This window comes from Lissotriton vulgaris, chromosome 12 (assembly GCF_964263255.1).
Source record: "Lissotriton vulgaris chromosome 12, aLisVul1.2, whole genome shotgun sequence".
Classification (NCBI taxonomy): Eukaryota; Metazoa; Chordata; class Amphibia; order Caudata; family Salamandridae; genus Lissotriton; species Lissotriton vulgaris.
Genome location: NC_141700.1, coordinates 170148813 through 170172832, shown reverse-complemented (window position 1 = coordinate 170172832; position 24020 = coordinate 170148813).

The following is a 24020-nucleotide window of genomic DNA, read 5'->3' as shown; positions in this document are numbered from 1 at the left end:
TACTCGGACAAGTCGGACAATTTTTCTAAGCTAAACTAGGACAATTATACTGGTTTGGGGACCCTTAGACCACCCACTAATGTTGCAAGTGACAGTTTCCCACATTGTGATTGGTCAGGAGAGGTGGTGCGGTCATTACCACCTCCTAGAATTCAACGTTCCCATCATAATTATTCAATTTTGCACACCCGCCCCCCTGGTTCACGTTCCCAGGCATAGGAATACAGAAGACAATGCGAGAGTCCAGCATATAGCAACAGTGTATGACAATTCAAGGTGTAATCTTGCATCTTCGGGATGGGTTCCCAGGCGCATCGGGCTCCAGGAGCCAGCTGGCTAGTTTTAGCTTCTGCGCAGTTAGGACTTTCCCTGGTCAGCTGACAGGGTTCAGAGTAGCCTCATCATGGCGTTGCTCATGTATGCCCCAGCCCACAAAGACGCGGTACATGAAAAGTAAGCGAAAACAAATTAAAATCACACATAAAAATGATCGCACTGTATACCATGATAAAATCTAACCAACCCTTACTTTATAATGACTATAGCATTATGGATTAGTGCGAAAAGACAGATAGGCTAAAGCAGCAGTAGCAAGCGGAGAGCGTGGTGAGAGACAAGCGGCCATGTTTGCATCAGTGCGCATGAGCACAGAATCCCTCCAGAATGCGAGTGCGTCCCATCACATGGGTATGACCGACGCATGCGCAGACTGAATTTCGGCAAAGCAGCCATTTTAGTGCAAGCTTCGTTTAGTACGAGAAAAGACAAACAAGCAAGCATCCTGGGGACACCCGTGTGTTGGGAAAAACACTTTACAAATGACGAATAAGGAGGTTAATATTATTATGCAGTTTAGACAAGGGTTTTGTATACGAGCAAGGCGCTTTACGTGCGAATCCTTGCTCCATCAATAGCACCTCTAAGTTTGTAGGGAGAGATGTGTCCAGCACTGGATCCTTCGTACTGATGTTAACACTAGGGAGGTCAATATCTAATCCTCCCTTAGGAGAAAGTCAATCAACCTCATCCAATACACAGTACCTATTTGGATGGGCAAACTGCGTATAGGAAGGGTTGAAAGACAGAGATGGAGACGGATCCTGCCATGGCTGTTGCCATTGCAGATTAGTAAGTGATGGCTGGGGAAGTTGTTGCCACTGCTGGGTAGGTTGGAAAAAAGGAGGTAAGGGGTGGAAAGGTTGTTGCCACTGGGGACCAGCATGATGCGGGACAAAAGATGGAAAGTTAGGCGGTTGCTGCCAATGGTTAGAGGCGTAATGGTGAGGGGGACGTACAGGCCCTTGATTACTTGGCCAATGGAAGTTGGGTCTTGTCGAATTGGGGAGGAAGTAAGATAGGGGGAGTGGTTTGATCTGGGTGGCTGGACCGCTGTTAGGTGCATTACAAATGAAAGTCGCAGCCCCCACATCCCTAAAATTGACAGTAATTACATCCCCTGGTATTGTTTTCTTACTCCTACCCACCCAATCTCCTCTACGCACAGTGAGAATTTCCCCACTCATACTACTGGGTAGTGGTCTGTGTAAATGGAGCCACTGGGCACATTTATTTCTTAGCTCTACATAGGTCTCTCTAACTCCTTCCTTCAGTGGGGGGACAGCAGTCAACACAACCACAAAAGGAGAAACTTCTCCTGGCAGACTAATAGACTTAAAACGAGTCTGCCTTGGTTTGGGGGCTTCAGAGTTATTGGTAGAGTGAGGGGCTGGGATATTCGTGGGTTTCCCTTTGGGGTCCGTGGCTTTGGGAGTGGTGGATTTCAATCCAGCAGCTGGTTGCTGGACGGGTGGAGAGTTGCTCACCGCTTTTGGTAGTGGTTGAGCAAGATTAATCACTGAGTGGGGAGGATGTGAAGCAGATTGTTTTTTAAAAGGTGTAAAATTCTTCACTTTATCAGCTGTAGACTTAGTGACCTTAGCTGGTGGTTGGGGATTGGGTGGTGGTTCTCTGTACCCTTGTTGCTGAACGGGCCCAGGCTCATTGATCTTATTGGGCCATTTAGTATTAATGAGCGATGTTAGTCTGTCCAATTTAGAAATCAAGGGTTTAATTTGGGCCACTATTGTGGTTTCAAGGTCATGCTTAAGGTCCGTGACCATGTTTTCGACCCAGCATGGGATGCCAGGCGTTGTATGTGGAGTAGGTGTCACCAAATTATGGTTGCTAGCTTTGGCTTTAATCTTCTCCTTAGATTTAGACTCCTTGATTTTGGGCTTAGTTACTGCTTTTGAAGGGATAACAGTAACCTTTCCCCTGGAATCGCTGGGCACATAAGGGGTCGACTTGGCAGTTAACCCATCCAGGCCCGGCTCCATCTCTCCGGGTGTCCGACAGGCTTCTTGATCTGGGGTCCCCTCCAGATCCACAAAGGACGGGTCCGATTCTGAGCAGGTAACTGACAAGTCGACAGCACTCGGTACTGTAACAGTGCCCATAGTGGTCAAGGGCAGGGGTAAGGAGCAATTGTTCGAAGCTTGCTGAGAGGGTGAATTTGCATTTACAAGGGAACCCAGGGAAGAACGCTTAGCATTCATGAGGTCGAGAGAAACTCTTTTCTCTAGGAGTACAATGCTCTTGTCGATTGTCTCTGTTACCCGTGAGATAAAGAGGTCAATAGGGCCAGTCACTTGAGCTACCTCCGCAGCTTTTTTGGTACAGCTTCTAGTTTTGTGCCGCATGGTTGGCGTTAGCAAAAAACAGGCTATACCTGGTATTAGGTAGCTGTGGCCTCAAGGAAGGCTGAGCAACAACGATCTACCTGGTTGATGGTCTCAGGGCGATGAGACAGGGATTCAGGGCCTGGGCCGTCCTCTGCCGTCCTTGAACGGCCTTAAACGGCCCGCTCTTTGCCCGGTCTTCGCCCCGAGCTGCGTCCCGCGCTGCGGGAGAACACACACTGTTTATGGTAGTTTGAAAGGGCGGGGGGCGGAGCTAGAGGGAGAGCGGACCGGAAGATGGAATCGGTCTCGCAGGGACACCTGGATCTGGTAGTCCCTGCACGCTCGCAGCCCTCAAGCCTTCCAATGCCCAAAGTTCGCCCTGGAGTGCCCCAACAGAGAGCAAGCAGAGTCAGCAGCAGGACCCTCGGCGAGCTGCAACGTTGATGTCAAGAGATGAGCGCAGGTCCAAAGATGCGCTGGTAGCAAGGCAGGCAAACAGGCAAAGTGTCCCAGGGGTCGAGGGCAGCACAGGTGATTTTATCGGCCCTCCGATGGGCGGGGGGCGGAGCTAGAGGGAGAGCGGACCGGAAGATGGAATCGGTCTCGCAGGGACACCTGGATCTGGTAGTCCCTGCACGCTCGCAGCCCTCAAGCCTTCCAATGCCCAAAGTTCGCCCTGGAGTGCCCCAACAGAGAGCAAGCAGAGTCAGCAGCAGGACCCTCGGCGAAGCGGCACCCGCGGAGCGGGTGCGGCGAGCTGCAACGTTGATGTCAAGAGATGAGCGCAGGTCCAAAGATGCGCTGGTAGCAAGGCAGGCAAACAGGCAAAGTGTCCCAGGGGTCGAGGGCAGCACAGGGGATTTTATCGGCCCTCCGATGGGCGGGGGGCGGAGCTAGAGGGAGAGCGGACCGGAAGATGGAATCGGTCTCGCAGGGACACCTGGATCTGGTAGTCCCTGCATGCTCGCAGCCCTCAAGCCTTCCAATGCCCAAAGTTCGCCCTGGAGTGCCCCAACAGAGAGCAAGCAGAGTCAGCAGCAGGACCCTCGGCGAGCTGCAACGTTGATGTCAAGAGATGAGCGCAGGTCCAAAGATGCGCTGGTAGCAAGGCAGGCAAACAGGCAAAGTGTCCCAGGGGTCGAGGGCAGCACAGGTGATTTTATCGGCCCTCCGATGGGCGGGGGGCGGAGCTAGAGGGAGAGCGGACCGGAAGATGGAATCGGTCTCGCAGGGACACCTGGATCTGGTAGTCCCTGCACGCTCGCAGCCCTCAAGCCTTCCAATGCCCAAAGTTCGCCCTGGAGTGCCCCAACAGAGAGCAAGCAGAGTCAGCAGCAGGACCCTCGGCGAAGCGGCACCCGCGGAGCGGGTGCGGCGAGCTGCAACGTTGATGTCAAGAGATGAGCGCAGGTCCAAAGATGCGCTGGTAGCAAGGCAGGCAAACAGGCAAAGTGTCCCAGGGGTCGAGGGCAGCACAGGGGATTTTATCGGCCCTCCGATGGGCGGGGGGCGGAGCTAGAGGGAGAGCGGACCGGAAGATGGAATCGGTCTCGCAGGGACACCTGGATCTGGTAGTCCCTGCACGCTCGCAGCCCTCAAGCCTTCCAATGCCCAAAGTTCGCCCTGGAGTGCCCCAACAGAGAGCAAGCAGAGTCAGCAGCAGGACCCTCGGCGAAGCGGCACCCGCGGAGCGGGTGCGGCGAGCTGCAACGTTGATGTCAAGAGATGAGCGCAGGTCCAAAGATGCGCTGGTAGCAAGGCAGGCAAACAGGCAAAGTGTCCCAGGGGTCGAGGGCAGCACAGATGATTTTATCGGCCCTCCGATGGGCGGGCGGCGGAGCTAGAGGGAGAGCGGACCGGAAGATGGAATCGGTCTCGCAGGGACACCTGGATCTGGTAGTCCCTGCACGCTCGCAGCCCTCAAGCCTTCCAATGCCCAAAGTTCGCCCTGGAGTGCCCCAACAGAGAGCAAGCAGAGTCAGCAGCAGGACCCTCGGCGAAGCGGCACCCGCGGAGCGGGTGCGGCGAGCTGCAACGTTGATGTCAAGAGATGAGCGCAGGTCCAAAGATGCGCTGGTAGCAAGGCAGGCAAACAGGCAAAGTGTCCCAGGGGTCGAGGGCAGCACAGATGATTTTATCGGCCCTCCGATGGGCGGGGGGCGGAGCTAGAGGGAGAGCGGACCGGAAGATGGAATCGGTCTCGCAGGGACACCTGGATCTGGTAGTCCCTGCACGCTCGCAGCCCTCAAGCCTTCCAATGCCCAAAGTTCGCCCTGGAGTGCCCCAACAGAGAGCAAGCAGAGTCAGCAGCAGGACCCTCGGCGAAGCGGCACCCGCGGAGCGGGTGCGGCGAGCTGCAACGTTGATGTCAAGAGATGAGCGCAGGTCCAAAGATGCGCTGGTAGCAAGGCAGGCAAACAGGCAAAGTGTCCCAGGGGTCGAGGGCAGCACAGGTGATTTTATCGGCCCTCCGATGGGCGGGGGGCGGAGCTAGAGGGAGAGCGGACCGGAAGATGGAATCGGTCTCGCAGGGACACCTGGATCTGGTAGTCCCTGCACGCTCGCAGCCCTCAAGCCTTCCAATGCCCAAAGTTCGCCCTGGAGTGCCCCAACAGAGAGCAAGCAGAGTCAGCAGCAGGACCCTCGGCGAAGCGGCACCCGCGGAGCGGGTGCGGCGAGCTGCAACGTTGATGTCAAGAGATGAGCGCAGGTCCAAAGATGCGCTGGTAGCAAGGCAGGCAAACAGGCAAAGTGTCCCAGGGGTCGAGGGCAGCACAGGTGATTTTATCGGCCCTCCGATGGGCGGGGGGCGGAGCTAGAGGGAGAGCGGACCGGAAGATGGAATCGGTCTCGCAGGGACACCTGGATCTGGTAGTCCCTGCACGCTCGCAGCCCTCAAGCCTTCCAATGCCCAAAGTTCGCCCTGGAGTGCCCCAACAGAGAGCAAGCAGAGTCAGCAGCAGGACCCTCGGCGAAGCGGCACCCGCGGAGCGGGTGCGGCGAGCTGCAACGTTGATGTCAAGAGATGAGCGCAGGTCCAAAGATGCGCTGGTAGCAAGGCAGGCAAACAGGCAAAGTGTAATACTGTTGTGCGCCTGTTTACGTGCACCCTGTTACAGGGGTACTGCTGCAATTCTGGGACTGTTTGTGTGCACTCTGTGCAGATAGTAATTGTGGTGCGTGCCCGTTTCTGTGCACCCTATGCCAGAGTGCTGCGGCTGTGATCCTGTCTGTGTACAACACTACTGCTTCTTGCCTGTTTGTGTGCACCCTGTGCCAGGGGTGCTACCGATGCGGTGGTAGTGTTTGTGTACATCCTGTGCTGATAGTAATATTGCTGTGTGACTATTTCTTTGATCTTTGTGTCAGTGGTGTTGCTGGAGTGACATCGTTTGTGTTGTGTACACCCTGTGCAGACAGTAACACTTCTACATGCCTATTTCTGTGTACATTGTGTCAGTGGTACTGATTCTGCTGCTGTGGTAGTGTTTGTGTACATCCTGTGCTGATAGTAATACTGCTGTGTGACTATTTCTTTGATCTTTGTGTCAGTGGTGCTGCAGGGGTACTGTTTGTGTACACCCTAGGCAGATAGTGATACTATTTTGTGCAGGTCTTGGTGCACCCTGTGCCAGGGGTAACGCTGCTGCTGTGGTACTATTTGTGTACACCATGTGCTGATAGTAATACTGCTGCAAGGCCTTTTCGGTGTACATTGTGCCAGTAGTGCTGCTGTTGCAGTGACACTTGTTGTGTCTACTCTGTGCAGATAGCAACCCTGGTGCGTGCCTATTATTGTGCACCCTATGCTGGCGTGTTGCTGCTGTGACACTGGCCGCTTTTGACCACCTTATACAGAAGGCACTGCTGCGGGACTATTTCTGTACACATGGTTCAGCTGGTACGGTTCTTGTACTGTTTATACTTGGTACTCGTAGTACCTTTAATGGACATACTTTATGTACACCTAACTCAGGTGGTAATACTGATGTACTCAAATAGAGTTGTTAGACAATTCCCAAATTCATGTGCAGGTAACACTATTTGTTGAAATACTATTTTACATATTTTGCAGTAAAGTGGTCAGATTATTACTAATAATAACTAAATACTTTTGAACTTAAAGTTATCCGCACTTCAGCGTTTTTTTAAAAGTGGTTGTGCTATTCATTTTGCTCGAACCATGGTGCTTTTATTGTTGTTGAGAAATCTAAATATTAGTGCTGCTATAAGAACTAGCCTGTTGGAGGATGTTATATGATGCAAAATGTTTAGACATTTAACCCCTTTCGTTAAACTAAAAAAAAATTCTTGTGCTTATATGTAAAGACATGGACTTGCAAACTGATATAGTTTTGCTTTCTGTGTGGCGTATAACTAAAATCCTTTCTCGCATTTTGTTGATAAATGGAATTCAAACACTTTTTTTTATAGTTTTATAAAACTTAAGTTAATGTATTTGATAGATATGTGTTAATTTGATACACTTGTTTTTAAACTTGAATAATCAATAAAAATTGAAATAAGCACCTGGTGTAAGTTGTACTGCCTCTTTCACACTGGCGCCTTGATGGACTGGCATGATCAGGTAAAGTACACACATTCCCAATATCTTCCCTTTTCTTCGAGTCCCCGTGGGTTTATTATTAGTTCAGCTTTAAATACCAAACATGTTGGCATTCATGTACGTAAATAAACAGGTATTTTTTTCCACTTAATGATTTTTTAAGCTTTTCAGTCTTTAACTTCACAAGCCTTGCCACATTTCAGAAAGGTGACCCACGGTTGAAAAATTCTGCTAACATGAGGTGTCCACTGCACAATTCTTCCTGTTAGAAGAGAATTTCTTGTAAAAAAAAGTGTTCTCAAGAAAATCGTGTGGTGAATTTTTTTTTTGCTGAACGTTTCTGCCACAAGATCGTCTGGGACTGGTTGGGGAAACTACAACCTGTGTAAAATTTACCAAGTTCACCCCAATTTGTGGCACAGTTTGACGCTTTGTCAACCCTAACAACATGCACTGCAAAGGCAATCTTTGGCTTGCGTACATTTTATGCAGCGAAAGAGTAACATAAAGCAAAAAATGACCCATCACAAAAATAAGAATTAAAAAAAAAATGAAAGCAAAAATAAAAGTAGGGATTGATCGGTCAATCCTTCTACTGAAGTGGATCTATTTTGTAGGTGGTTTTACATAAGGGGCAAGTTGTCATTCACAGTGAAGAGAGCCAAGGGCTGAATTGGATCCTCTGTCCCCTCTTGTATACCGAGGTGGGTGGAAGCAAAATTTGCATTACTTGGACAGCAAATGGTTGAAGAAGTCTGACCGAATACATACATCTTACATACATACAGACGTGGCCTGTTCTAATGGGTGGAGGGACCATGCCCCCTTTCTTTTTGTCCAACAAGAAGAGTGTCTGTCAGGCTAAGCAAAGGTCACCTCGACAGACATTTTATTTTCAGGTCATACAGCTAGCAGTTAGACATGTGCTTAATGTGCAGGCTCCTGGATGCCTGAGCTGAAAGTTGCAGGGTTGAAGATGTGGGTATGACCTCTCCAGTCACCTCTTCTTGTTGATATGACCTCTTCAGCCTGGCAAAGCACCTTGAGGCCCTCCCCCTCATGACGAGGGGGAGTGTCACTGATTGTCTTGGATCTGGGCGCTTCAGTTATATGCCTTGAAGTGCCTAGGGCTGAGTGTCAATCACTGACACCTCGTCACAGAGAGGATGGGGTCAGCGTCTCTTACTGATCCAATCCCACTCAGTGAAGAGGTAGGGACTATTGCCTCCCCTCCTTGGCTGACCTAAAGGTGGCCAGTTAGGGAAGGCAGCAGTTCCAAACCTCCTGGGATCTCTGGGGCAGAGCTGCACAGGCAAGTGTGATTTTAAAAAAAAAACATTTTTTATTGTATGTGTATATGTATGAGTATTTGGGAGTGAGTGTTATCAATGGATGTGTTTGTGAATGCATGGATGTGAGGGAGTGTGTGTGTTCCATCCGCTCCCCTTCCTGCTAAAATGACTGTCAGCCATTGGATAAATGTATTCGTTTCTTTTGAAAACATGAGGCTGGTGAGGTAGCTAAAGTTATCTCTCCGTCAAACCTAAAAATTAGGATCATTACTATTTTCTTTTCCATTACATTTTGGTTTCCTGTCCTGTACTTCTCTGTTATCAGAGCTTGAGATAAGAAAGCTAATGTGCAGGTGTCATTTTTCACAGGGCCTGCGTCCTTCGAGTTGTATTGGCACTGTACTATTAAGAGCATTTTAGTCCAGCTAAGAAACACCTGGAAGTTCCAGCGCTGTCACTTAATTAATTTATTTTAAAATAGCGATTCCGAGTGGGGTCGCAAATCAAACAACTTCATGAATTTTAATGAGGTAGGCCGCAATTTGTGACATACTGGGAATCGCAGCATAACAGGGATGGTGGCGTGCTGGGGTCAGCAGACCACCATGTCTCTGATCACTTTTTCATAAAACAAAATGTTTTCTTTGAAATGCAGCATGTTTTCCTTAAAGAAAAATCGGATGACTTTCAAACAAAAAACTAAAAGCTTTGTTTCTTTTTATAAAAGTAGACAGTAGTCCGTTTGACCACTGCCTGCTCTTTAAAAATATATGTTTTTTAATCTGTCAAAGGGGAAGGGATTCCCTGGAGGTCCCTTCCGGTTTGTAAATGGTTAACACTACCTTTCAGTAGTCTGTGAAAAACAGTTTTGTGACTGTGAATTGGTCGCAAAACATTAAAGGATGCCCTAAGCATGCCCTTTCCAAATACCGACTTGCAAAACCAAATTGTGAATGAGTAGCAAGTGATTGAATCGCAATTTGGTTTTGTACATGCATTTTTGTTATTGCAAAGCAGGCCGTTTAAGACCTATAAATAATCTTTGTACATATGGGCCTTGGGCCTTCTAAGATTTGCGGTTTTGTCTTCTAAAGTGTTTCAGGTGTGCAGAATATCATCCTTACAATTCTTTCAGCATTTTAAAGCGGTGTTGTTCAAATAGTTAACAAATTTATTATAAGCAGGGCCGGCCTAAGCAGGGGTGAAACAGGTGCGGCTGCACTGGGCGCTGACCTGGAGGGGGTTGCACTGACCTCAGGGGGGCACTGTGTTTAGCAATAACATGCAATTTACAATACCTGCTGCATACCTGCTGCAGAGTTCCTTGTGCATCCTGCTTTCAGGTAGCAATACAATGTTACAATAACTCTGGTAGTTAATGTTCCTGCTAGAGGGAGAGAGACTGGAATTTTGTCTATTAGCAGTTTTGGCTCACCATAATGTAGTGCAGATTGTTAATATGGCTGATGCAAAGAACAGATTTGTATATTTTGTGAATTTGTAAAGCCAGCCTTTACCAGCGCTTTAAAACAAACGAAATGTATTTGTGAGAGGTGCTATGCAGAGATGAGGGGTGCTTTTGCCGGCTGGTGGTGAGGGAATCCGAGAAAGAGATCACATGGGTGTGCACCAAAAAACATTGTCGACCCGGGCGCTACCAGCGTTAAAGCCGGCCCTGATTATAGGAATGAAAGCGAATAATGCCCAGCTTTTAGTAGTGCTTCATCCTGCAGTTTCTCTCTAAGTGCTGTAATTAATAGATTTTGCCACAAATAAGTGTCTTAAGAATTTACCTTTAGCAACTTGAAGTGTTTTTTTGTAAAATGGATTTCATAGGGAGCCTGTGAAGACCTAGGCCAGGTTTATTAAACTTTCTCAATGACTTTGCGAGGTCAAAGTCTGGGTTGAAACCCTTAGGTCGACAGCAAGGAGCCAGAGTCACAATCTGGTGATGCTTGGAGTGCAGAAGATTCGGTTGAGACCTGCTCTTCCATATAGGCTCTTGTTGATTTTTATTGTTTTTTTTTTTTTAGGTCTCGCTTGAGCCAGCGTATGCGCTGATCTGGTGAGACATTTAGTAGCTGGCTTTTAAAAGTGCTACTTTTGCCGGCCACAAGCTTGCTGTCACACACACAAGCGCGCGCGACATGCACAGCTGCCATCTGGCTTGTAAAGGCTAAGTGCACGTGCGTAGACGTGATCACTGCTGCACGCGCACATCCTCGCAATCGCTTTTACTGCGATCGCGATCACTTTCGCTTTCATGGCGGCGCGGCCGTTACTTTTACTGCTGCGCAGCCAATACTTGTTCATAGGGTCTCTCTGCCCTGTTTTCTGTGGTTATTTTTCACCTTTCACTGGCGATGATATTTTACAAAACCTGACTTTTATTGATACTCACACATACCTTGTTAGTACATTCATTATTTTTGAAAAGTGGTGTAACTGGTTTGTTTCTGTGTTTTTACATTAATTCCCAGCAGTGAGGTTACCATTTTATTTTACGTAAATCACACATGTTTAAGAGCACCCTGAAGAAGCAGTTTTCTGACCCCTCTTAATAATTTCCAGTGGCTGAGATTAATTCAACAATTCCACCAAACACGTTTTTGTTTTCCTCTCAGCTTTCTGCATTCGCCTGAGTCTACAGAAGATGAAAGTTAATAGCACATGCTCACACTTAGCATTAACAAAGGCCCACCTCTCTACTAAACATGAAATATGAAGGTGTAATAAATTGCCCATGGTCCTTTCAGAAAATTGTTCTGGAATGGTTAACGGCATCAAACTTCAGAAATATGTCCAGAATTAAATCAAAAATTTCAGTTTCATTTGTGATAAATTAGCTTTTTGCAATGGATCCAACGCAACCTGCGTGTGTTATTTTATTTTCGATTCTTGGCCAATATTACGTTTCCACGTTTGCTGGATTATTTTTTCTGCTGCCCCTGCTCAGTTTGAAGTTTGAAATGCCCAAGGACAACCGTACAGTGTACAAAATGCAAAAGTGGCTAAGCCTTTGGGGTGCTCTGCAGTAAATCATTTTACACTTCAACGAATTCTGCCCGGCCCGTTTCTAACACTTGGAAGTTCTAAAACTAATAATCATGGAAAAGCAGCATGTGCAGTATGCCACCTAAATGAAACCGCAAATATTTAGCTAAAATATGTACTTAATGCTTCATTGAAAAAATACAAACCCTCAGTGTGTTACGGCCTTCCAGAGCAAGTTCACTGCGCAGCATGGCAGAGTGCTGACAGATTGTTCGAGAGCGCCCGCTCCGCTTACGCAGGTGCGACTTCAGTTCTGACAGGCCCGCTGGAACCCACTGCGTCACGCGGGCAGTACCATTCCTAGCAGGCATCCGCGGTCCGAGCAGGTAAGAGCGCGACGTCCAAATCCCCTACCCCAATGCTACAACGCCCAACCGCTCTTACCTGCACGGGCCGTGGCTGCTAGCGGTGTATTCAGAAGTCTCCAGAGATCTTATTTTTTGGAAAGCCAGAGAGGCTTATGGCATCGTGCTTCAGGTGAAGATGGCAACACCACCTGTTAGAAATGAGTGTGGAGTGTTAGCTGACCCGTGCCGGTTTAGCATGACGTTTGCCTTCCCTTTCACACATATTCCCTTTATAAGTATTTTTGCTAGACATATCGTCACAACAGCCTCATTCATAACAGCCTCATGCACAACTGTCTAATCAATACTGTTTTCTTGGATTTAAATTACTAACAGGCCGAAATGGCCTACGAGTGCATGTCTGTGGGTTCTTATTCACCCAAAGCAACACAGAAAAAAGAACACGAAATGAAAGGCTCTGACCAACCATTGAAGCATCAAGAAGCCTTCAATAATTGTGTTAAATGACTTAACTTGGTGAGATGGAGAGCACTTTGGGGTCTCGACAAGAAGTAGGAAACGTTGCGGAAACACCACACTAGAATACAAGTGAGAGACTTGCTTGCTATGTGAACATATTTGCTTTTATGAAATAGGTAAAATTTTATAGCAACAAACTGCCACTCTCACCTATACCTAATAACAGGGCACAAGTCCTAAACAAGCATTGGCATAGTCAAAAGGTCTCCCCTTTTTGGACCTTATAAGTGTTTAGTTATCCAGCACAATATCCTTGGTGCAACTAAATCAACTGTTGCATGGCTAAACACCTATAAGGTCCCAAAGGCGAGATCTATTGGCTATGCCAATGCTTGTTATTTTCTGGACCCAGCATAGGCCAGTTCTTTTTGGGGTGCAGATTATTAGTATTTACAAGCCAAGCTGTCATTCAGCTGGACTGTATTACATTATGAGGTGACCATTTGCCTTGCACCAGGTATGTATGTCCAACCCTGGGAAAACCCTTAGGTAAAAGGCACTGCTAAGCTAAGTTGCACTGCACTTTGGTTCCCCATTCTTCAGCATACCTTAGTTGCAGTTTGTATTCAGAACGGGGGTTATTCCCCCAAATCTCGGCCTGCGCTTTGAAAAAGAACATCAAACACTCAATTTCAAGTATATTTTTCAGTACAAAGCATCTCGTGGTGAAAATACCAGCAGCAGTTGGCAGGGAACGAGAGTGGAGGGGTGGGGGTTGCAGGGTTTACAAAATAAAAGAAAACACTTACCGCCTCGCAGCGTCTCGAGTAGTCTCTCCTCCATGTCCCTCGTCGTGACATCACGCCTCCGCCGGATGCACCCAGGTTCCCTCCCTTAAGCCAATCGCAATGCAGCAGTGAGTGGTCTGTGTGCCGTTGCTCGTTGCTCAGACAGGGAAAGGGATGCTTGGCATGTTCACCACCAGACTGTGTAATGCAACCTGATGGGAAACATGCAAAGTGCGCAGGGTTCCCAGCCACACCCAACTTGGCTGAAAAAGGTAAAATAATAACAGAAATAACTTCCTTATTATCATTTTTCTTTACACTGCTCCGTGAGAAGTGGGGTGATGCTCCTTCGCCTTAGCGGAGGAGCCGCCACTGGAAAATACACCCTCAAACCTACTTGTGGCCCCCTCCATGCAGAGACATGTAACATGCTGTGCACGGGTTTGAAGCAGAAAGTTCATGTTTTTTTCTGAACAGATGCCTTTGAAACTGCACAGGGAATCTCTTTTCAAAACTTTATTGTATTTTATTTTTAATATGTATGGGCACTTTGTATAGCTTATAACTGTCTCAAAGGCAGTGGAGCGCTGAACATGGGTTGAAGGCGGCGATACATTCGGAATAGGCAGAAGGCCCTTTCTCTTACTGACATCACTTCTTACAAGCGGCATGGAGTTGTATGCTTTTCATCAGGGCCAGACAGGCCTTTTATTCCATCGGGCATTTCCCTGGTAGGCCAGAGCCCTTGAAGGCTGGTTTTAAAAGCTGGTCCTTGTGCCACCTGCTCTCCGTTTGCTTTTCTGTTACTGCTCCACCCCAAAGTTTAATTTTTTTATTTTGCACTTTTGCTCTAACGATGTAATTTTGAAACATAGTGATCCAAATGGTGTCCACCATCTTGGAATGGTAAACAAAAATTTAAAGCAAATGGCACCTGCATCATTCCGATGGAGTATACATGTGTTTTGATGCATGTACTCGCTTATGACATCTTGCATGCATGTGCCAAAGGAATATCGAGACAGTCATCAGCGCTCAGGGCATTAAAGTGTATTTACTTATTTTGGACTTTGCTGCACAGCATCAGGAAAAATCCAGACACTGTATAGCATCGCCATATGGCACTGGCAAACCCAGTACTTCCCAAAGGCAAGACCTACCGGCTTTGCCAATACTTGTTACACAAGTCTCGCTGTACCTCTACATTAAGTATGGGTGTTCAAACTCCTCATTGCTATGCCGCACCGTGTATTAAAAAAAAAAAACTAGGGCCCCCTAGGATGTTATGTTATGTTATGTTAAGGTGTGCTTGTAGAGCGCACTGTCACCGTGGGTTTCCTGGCGCTGATCTGATGCTGAGGGGACAAAGGGATTTAGCTGGATTGTAGGAAAAGCCAAGTTTTTAAGGATTTACGGAATTGAATGAGAGAATTGGAGGTTTTGAGCGGGGGAGGGAGAGAGTTCCAGAGTTTAGGGGCCAAATGTGCGAATCTCCGACCTCCAGATCTACAGAGTTTGATAGAGGGGACAGCCAGGAGATGGAGGTGAGAGGATCTGAGATTACGTGAAGGACAGTAGGGCCTGATGAGGGATTTCAGGAAGGCAGGGCAGGGACCGGTTAGAGATTTGAAGGTGAGGCAGCCGATCTTAAAGGCTGCCCTCGAAATGACAGGGAGCCAATGCAATTTGGTGAGGAGAGGTTTGGCGGATTGCCATTTCGGGATCCCGAAGGCCAATCTCGCCGCTTGGTTCTGAACGATTTGTAGTCTGAGGAGAAAACATTTAGGCAGACCGTGATAAATAGAGTTCGAAAAATCCAAGCGGGAGAGGACAAGAGCCATGATGACTTGGATCAGGGCTTCGGGAGTCAAGAGATAGGCCACCTTCCTGATCCTGCACAGCTGGTGCATGCAGGAGGAGACCACCATCCCTATCTGGGGTTTGAGGGATAGCTCGGAGTCAATAGTGACCCCGAGACTTTTCACCGAGGCCACAGGGGTGGGGGGGGGCCCAAGCTCTGCTGGCCAGAAGTGCGGGCCCCAGTGGGTAGAGCTCTTACCCGGGAGAAGGAGCTCCGTCTTTCCGGGGTTCAGTTTGAGTTCGTTCTGGCACATCCACTGGAGGATATGGGACATGGCCGCCTGGAAATTAGGGATAGCAAAAGAAGAGTTAAGAGGAAAGATGAGTTGCAGGTCGTCAGCGTAGTTGAAGACGGTGACGTCCCACTGCCTCAGAGAGAAGAGAAGAGGTCGAAGGTAGAGATTGAAAAGGAGAGGAGATAAGGAGGAGCCCTGGGGGACCCCGCAGAGTGAGCGCTCCCTAGGTGCCCTAAAAGAGCCAAAGCTGAGTGTCTGAGACCTCCCGGTCAGAAAGGATTCGACCCATGCCAGCGCCAGGCCCTGGATGCCGGCCTGCTCGACACGGTGGAGAAGGATGTTGTGGTCCACCGTGTCGAAGGCGGCCGACAGATCTAAGAGTACCAGGGCCTGGGGGGTACCCTTGTCAGCGCCGTCTCTCAGAGCATCCAACACGGCCAAGATCACTGCCTCCGTAGAGTGGCCGGGTCTAAAACCGACCTGGTTGGCCTCGAGAAAGTTGGAGCTCTCGATGAACTGTGAGAGACAGGCGGTGACGTGAGCTTCCAGGATTTTAGAGAAATAGGGCAGGAGGGAGATAGGTCGATAGTTCGCCAGGACTGCGGGGTCGGCTCCAGGCTTCTTCAGTAGAGGCACCAGGACAGCCTCCTTAAAAGAGCTGGGCACCGTGCCAGAAGAGAGAGAGGAATTCAGCAGGGGGAGGATGCAGTCAGGTAGAGTAAGGCAGATGTCCCGTAGTATGGATGGTGGGCAGCAGTCGTCCGGTGATCCAGACTTGACGTGAACGGCCAGTGTGGCCAGGGATGCAGGATCTAGGGGGGGGAAGTGTGTGAAGGAGAGAGCATTGTGAGGGGAGGGGGGAGACAGAATCAGCGCCAGGGAGGGTGACTGGGATAGTGTCCTTAATCATAACAATTTTCTGTAAAAAAAACGTGCTAAGTGCGTTACATGATTCCTGCGTAGGGGCCTGGGTCGGGAGCGTCCTAGAGTCAGAAGTGAATTCGTCAAGGACTTTAAAAATCTCCTTCGACTTGCAAGGGGCTGATAGGATTCTTTCGGAGGCATAAGCTTTTTTGGCCGCAATGATAGCTTTTTTGTATTTGTTGCGAGCGGCCACATAAATATCTCTGCTTGACGGACAGTAATCTCTACTCCACTTGCGCTCCAATTGGCGAAGTTCCAGATGTAAGGTTTTAAGTTGGGAGTCGAACCATTTATGAGAGTTGCTGTGTCGAGAGCGGGGGAACTTAGTTAAGGGGGCGAAGATATCGCTAGCTGACGTGAGCCAGTGAGAGATGTTACCATCTAGCTCATTGGTGCAGATATCGTTGGGGAAGAGGGGACGGGTTTGTGACAGATGAGATAACAATTTAGAGGAGTCAGCGGCCCTCCACTTGCGGGCGGCACCGCCCTCCCGCGGGGGGATCCTGATCTGACCGACGACAGAGATTGTGGTCTCAATCAGAGAATGGTCAGACCACACACAAGGTGTGATCAGTGGGCAAGAGGATTGAACCCCATGGACCCAAATGTGGTCGAGGATATGACCACCACTATGAGTAGGAGATTTGACAAGTTGAGTGAAATTTAAGCTCAAGAGGGCTTCGAATAATTCAGTGGCATGAGGTCCGGCATCCTTATGTTGGAACCAGTAGTTAAAATCGCCAAAGATGGCGACGCGGGGGGAGGAGGTAGTGAGATTGACAAGCTGTTCGGTGAAAGATGAAGGGAAGGAGGGCATAGGGTGAGGGGGGCGGTAAAGAATTATGAAAGTGACTGCGCCCACCTCAGTCCCAAGACTGAGAGCCAAGTTATCCACTTCAGGGAGAGTCATGGAAGCGGTAGCAATGATCTTTAAATTTTTACGTATTACCGCTGCCAACCATCCCCCCCCCCCGGAGCGACCCCCAGGGCGATTAGTGTTCAGCAGATACTAATCTGGGGATAAAGCCGCCAGGATGTCAGGAAGGGAGTCGTCGGTGAGCCAGGCACACACATTTTCTCACAATTATTCTATAACACGTGCAGCTCTGAACATATTTAAAAAAATCAAACAATGCATTTATGTTTAGTTATTCCGTTTCAAAATACAACCAGTCACACGATAGCTTATATTGTTTTGGGGGTCAAGTTTTACTTACAGTCTAAAGCTATCTACAGTGTGAGCCTTTATCAGAAATATGCGGTGGGACTTTGATTGTGGGGTAGATCTTCAGCCCGATAGTTTAACACCCACTAGCAGCCAGGAGATGTGTCACTAAAGACCTTACTGATGGCCTATAACAGAGAAGCTCTCAGCCGCTCAGCTTTCTTTCACGAAGGACACAGCACTGTTTTCGCATGCTGGTTGACTTTCTTCCTCGGGGCATAATAAATGCTGATCTTGGCTGGGCGCTTGCACCCACAACCCTGTGGGATCAATACAGCCCTCCCACACATAGTTTGAAGGCTTCTGAGCTACATGCATGCAATTTTTTGGGGAATCAAAGGTTTGCACCTTTAAATCAGTGGCGTAGCTACCTGTTGTGCCACCCGTGGCGGCCAATGCGCTTTCTGCCCACCCAGCGGCCGCATGAAGAGTGAGGGGGGGCAGTTAGGGGGGTAATGGCGAGCCCCGCGACACCCGCAAGTAAGGGGGTTGGCCGCAGCCCCCCCCCCCTCCCCCTAGCTACACCACTGCCTTTTATTAGTCAAGGTCTCCTGCATGGAATCGTTCTCTGCAAAGGCTTCTAATCTTTTCTACCTAGTTGTGCCTTGTGCTGCATTTTATTGCAGATAAATGTAGTTTCACATGAAAGATGGGCACCTTTTCTTCAGGTGCTGTCTCCTTTAAATAAATATATTCTCATTGAAGATTAATAGTCATGAAAACAGCACTGACCATACTAGCACGTATTGGCTTTAAAAGTGCAAATAGTTCGTGTGATGATGTTGGTGCTTGGTTGCTGTAAGCTTTTGTGTAGTTGCACCTGGTGCCAGTTCCCTAGCCTGCTGCAGCACCTTAGGGTAGCTCCTGGACGTCCTTTGCTCTAACATTATGATTACAGTCTACATATGTAAACATACATGAATGGATATTGAAGGAAAGAGATCTAGTCTTTTTGGTGCTCACACCATGATAGGATTTTAAGATGGCAGATGAGGTGTGTCTTCAAGACTCTCTCCTGAATATTGTGATGTGTTCAACAAATGTCTTGGATGCCATCACCTACAGCTGAAGGAATCAGAACATGTGCAATCCCGCTATCATGTACACAAATAAATGACAACAAAATGGCCACTCTACGTGGGCTGGGGTGTGCTGCTACTTTATGCAAATAAATGCATCTAATTTCAATCAGTTGAGAAACATTATTGCAGCACATACTTTGCATGACATACATCATGTCCTAACACATTAGAATATGCATGAACGTAACCTAACCCAGCAATTCTAGCTGTCGAATTGAAAGCGAATACACACCGCAGTAAAAGAACCACACTCAACAGAATAATTGGCACTCCTCTGATGCTTCCTAAACATCCAGTCTATCACATGATAACAGCATGACCACATATGCATGACAACTAGGTTACAAGTAGCATGATCATTATGCATGCATGACATGAAAATTAGAGTACAAAACCAAATGGCTATTGTAGTATCTATACACATGTAAATAATAATAGAGTGAATAACCTTGAACTAACTAGAACACTTGTAAACTAACATTCATATACAGAAGTTACAAACTCTCTATTGCACAAATTGTACGGCATATGTATTAAAGTCAGGACCACTCGAATTATGCGATTGTGTGGTCGCAGTGTTTTTTTGCAGGAAAATGGATTTGCTGCATTTGCCACATAGTCCATCACCTGCTGCATAATCTGCAGATTTCCTGACACCTGTTGGCGCTCAGTGGAAGGCCCTTCGCAAAGGTTGACTGGTTACCTTTCTGTTGCTTATTATTATATTTAGGTGTTACATTGGAACCAAAGAGGGGCAACCTGCGCCCAGACAGTGTGAATAAGTGTAAAAATGTCAAAATAATGAAATACTAGTACAAAGTGTGCCACATTACGCCTCATAATTACATTTTGGGCCGCATAATATAGCCAATCCCTGCCACATAATTTGACCTTCACCTGCCGCATAATTCCTAAGGCTTTGATTAAAATGCATGATCCTGAATGCAGACAGACCTTTATGTATGCCCAATCCCCCAACACTGAGCTCCCACAGAGTAACGTGTTACCCATTCGGAAAGCTTTTCTGGGGTAAGTGCTATGGAACTACTCATACCATACCTCAAGGGTGGTCCAGAGTAAAGCTCACTGAAAAGTGGGGAATCTGTTATTCTTTTGAACGTTGGTGACCAATCTCGGGCGCCTGGAAGGTTGTATCTGTGGTAGGAAACATAACGCAAGGCTATTCAGAAGGCTGCAAAGAGCCACAAATGATCACTTTTGGTTGTCTGCTGGCCAGCTCGGTTAACCGGGAGCACAGCCGATGGAGCCATTGAATCTTCTACAATGCAGGAGGTGGTGTGGCATGATTTGCATCCTTTTAAACCTGTTCAAGTGTTGTTTCTGGCAGTGTGGCTCCTATGCTCAAAATGAAAAATAAAATGATAAAAACTGTTATTAACTTTTTATTTTCCATATTGCAGTCAGTGGTGGGTAGGCAATGCTGGCCAGAGCAGGGGAGGAGTAACGTGCACTCCCTAAGTGCGCATTAACTGTTTGGCAGTCCCTCTTGGGACGACCATACAGTTCATGCCCACTTTGCATGTTCCTACCAGGCTGCATTACACAGCCTGGTCAGGAACATGCACAAGCTCCCTGTTCCAGTCTGAGCGTCGATCCACTGCGCTCAGACCAATCACAACGCTGCAGGTTCAGGGGAGCCTGTCTGCCGGGTGCTTCCTGCTGCTGCCGGCTGGGACAGGAAGAGGACGAGGATGAGGACAGTGGAGATGTGCCGGCTGGCCATTAAAGGACAGTACTTTTTAAAAAAAACAATTTTTTATTACATTCCTCCCCTCCCGCCCAGCACACCACCACCGTCCGGTAGCAGCCTCCCTTTATTTTCATCAAACCTTGCCTGCTCCCTACTTCCGCTTGCAGTCATTCAAGCTTACACTCTAGTTTGGTCAAGGCATTCACTACTTCCCTTTGGCAGCCACATTCTGCCACTCATGAACGCATGCTTTCAAGGTGCCAGGAATACCCAGAGTGTAAGGTGAGGGACCCTCTAACATCTTAGATTCTTTATTTATATTCATGACCTCCACCCCAATACCTTCAATTCCACAAACGGACAATTCCACATACAGACAATCGTGTTTGAGTCTACCCTTAAAAGAATAGTCTGATTGAAATAAAAAAAGAACTAAAACCCATGACTACAGCAAAGATTGTGAACTCATTACTGGTATACCTTTCCTAGCAAAAATCTTAGACGAGTGTGTAGATAAACAGCTAAAACAATTCATATAGGAAAAAAGTTCCATAAAAAGCTACCAGTCAGCTACACTTCGCTTCAATGACGAGGATGACCATCAAATGCTGGGCAGAAATAAATCCTACCCACCTAACACCATGCCCCTGTTATCTGAAAAGAAAGAAATGAATATCCTAATGCAGACTGGGACACCTCCTGCTATGGGAGGCAATAAAGCTTCCTATTTATTCATTTATTTAGAGGTTTTCTATAGCGCTAGCCAGACCCGAGGGTATCGGAGCGCTTTACAAGAAGAGGAGACAAAAATAAAATACAGGGCAAAGGCATGGTAGGAAAATACAGAAGAAGTTCAAAAAGAGACTTTACAGTTCTGCTGAGCGTCAGAGGTGTGCCGTTGAGGTAGAGAGGTCGAGGGGGCCAAGGAGTGGCATTGAGGAAGAGTGGTCACAAGGTAGTCTCAAAACCTAGGGAAGGCAAGACTAATGCTGGAAATGTTCTCTTCTCGGTTCCGACACAGGGGCTGAAAGTCCGGAGAGAGGGTATGAGGTAGGTAGTGGTTGTGCAAAGACTGAAGGTTGCTCGTTGGGGATGCGCTGTCAGGTGACTGCCTGGTGGAGGTGAGAGCGTCAGGAAGGCGCGGTTGAGGTAGAGGGTTTTTAGGAGGCTTTTGAATTTTGGAAAGGAGGGGGTGGTCAGTGGCGTCACTAGGGGGTGCGGGGGGTGACACCAATCTAGTTACTGCTTTACTTAGCTGTCTGCTTGCCTGGCCAGTGGCACTAGTGTGCTGCTTAGTGCACTGAAACTTGAAGCGCACGCCACCACCGTGACCGCGCCACGCACGCCCCGCACCAGATGTATATGGAATGTGATGATCTGGTCACTGGTGGTGGTGCGATGGCGATGCGCGCGGCGCGGCGTACGTGCACAACAGTTTGGTCCCAGGGCCCTCAATCTTAGCGCTACTACCAATGACGGCCCTGGGACGCCCCCGCGTGCTGTGCGCAGCGCACCTGCTGCTCCGACGCATTGCGGCGTGGTCAGGCGCCCTCCAGGGAGTGTAGGACTGAGTGCGTGCGCGGTGGTGACCGTGAAAGATTTCATCACATCTCAGAGACCACCATCTTCTCTGTGATATCGCGTTGTGATTCGCGAGCTCCGTAGTGGTCTCTCTCCCCTTCAAATTTGGGACGCCAGGGACGGTGAGAGAGAAATAATATAATTACATCTATTTATATGATACTGCATGAACAGTGAAGTAAGTTAAAAATGTGACAGTGCAGTGGCACACAAATAAACTGATCCGATTCAGTGCACAGTACATGCTTTTTTTTTTTTACTGTAACTGGCTGGCACAAACCAAACGAAAACACGGCCCTCTTCGGGCGGGTGCACCAGGCTAAGCTTTAAGTTCCTTCCTCGGACTGTCAGCACAATAGGCCTGAACTGCGCGGTAATGGCATTTTGTTTGCTTAATTGCTTTGATACTTGCACATCATTGCACAAGTGCCACCATTGCTTACGAACGAAACGTTTGTTCTGCTGTGATTGAGTGTCCAATGTCCATTGCAGTATTATCCTTCTACCTGCATTTGGTACTCCTTTGTAACATGCACACGTCACTTTTCTCTTGTTGTAACACACTGTTTGCTACCTCCTACATTTTATACTACTGCAACAACTCATCTGGATGTCCATTACTTACTGGACCCAGGTGTATACATGAAAGCAGCTGCAGTACAGGTTCGTTTCATCTTTTATTTAGGATTTAGAAAATATCATGACATGCATTCTACATAAGATATGATGTATAAGAAAGAGAAACGTTGCTGAACAACGTTTTTTACAGTAAACAAGAACAATCTACAATTAATGATAAAAGAAAACGGGTACGATTATTTGACTCAACATTCTTTGAGAAGGATAAAAACAAAGCAATAAAAGGTGGAAAAGGACATATATCAAAAAGATATGCATGAATATAAGATGATGAAATCTTTCGAGAAGAATAACCATTAAAAATTGACAATTCCAAGCAAAAACACTGAATTGTATTGCATTAGCATGTAAATGTACATGAATTTATATAGCGCAAATCACCACTGGTTTCTAAGCGCTTACTTAGGGAACCCGTCCTGGTATTCCCCTGTGAGATAACACCGGCAGGGTATCCGCAAGGTGAAAGCCAGGCATCCCGCCGCGAGGGGCCGTTGTGGAGATTAAGCAAGCTATTGACCAGAGTCGCAGTGTGTGAACCCATGAATCGAGTAGGCACCGGAACGAGAATTGTCGAGTCCATGGACATATTAGGACTCAAGACCCCGCCGAGCCGGGAATTGAACCCTGGTCCCGGGCTGACCTCTGCTTCCAGGTCTGCCTCCTCTAACCAGTGAGCCACACTTCTCCAATAACATGGCAGCGACAATTCAGCCTCCAAAAAGACGCAAGAAATGTTTTTCAGCAAGCAGCAGGGGCCTTCGTGAAATTCCCAACTGATACCTAGGGTTCTTGTGTCCTCATCTGTCCCCTCCAACCAAATGCATTCTAGTTGAGTGAATCAATGGTTTGTTTAAAGGATAGCGTAGTTTCTGTATCTTGGCATTTCTCTGTTAGTGCATTACAGGTACCAAAAATACACTTTATGTGTGTTTGCTTATTTAGTTAGCATTAAGACTCTTCGGAAATAAACATGTATAATAAAATCAATTTATTCTAAGTTTTTCTAAATTTGGAATCAATGATTTTAGGCAGTTGTTTGCTTTAGATACTTGCACAAGTGCCACCATTGCCTACGTAACGTTTGTTCTTGTGCTTGAGTGTCTACCATATATTGCAGTATTATACCTCTTCTTATTGTACTTTTTTTCTCTAGAGCAGACTTCACTTTAAAATAGTTTATTGGGATTAGACTGTAGACACCTGATGCAGAGATCTATGTTTACCCAACAAATTCCAAAGCATTGTAGCTGTAAGATTAAGATAACTTTGGTGGAGAATACACTTGCTGGCGAGATCTGTGTGCAGTCTAGTTACAGGCTGGCCTGACTCATACAAAGTATAAAGAGTTAATGTAATGTCCCAGCTGCAAAGTGAAGCATGCACCATTTAGGTCACAGATTTGTATTTTTTGTAGGAAGCTCAGCGAGTTATTGCTTTCATTGCAGATATTCTCGAGTGAGATAGGTCTCAGGTTACCATCCTTGTAATAGTTGGCAGGGTATGCTCAGACGTGCTCAGACGTGAGTCCCTTGCTCACTTTACCACTGGATTCAAGCAAGCCTGGCTGAAGACGGCTGTAATCCAGAAACCGGTCCTAGGAAGCTAGTTTCCGG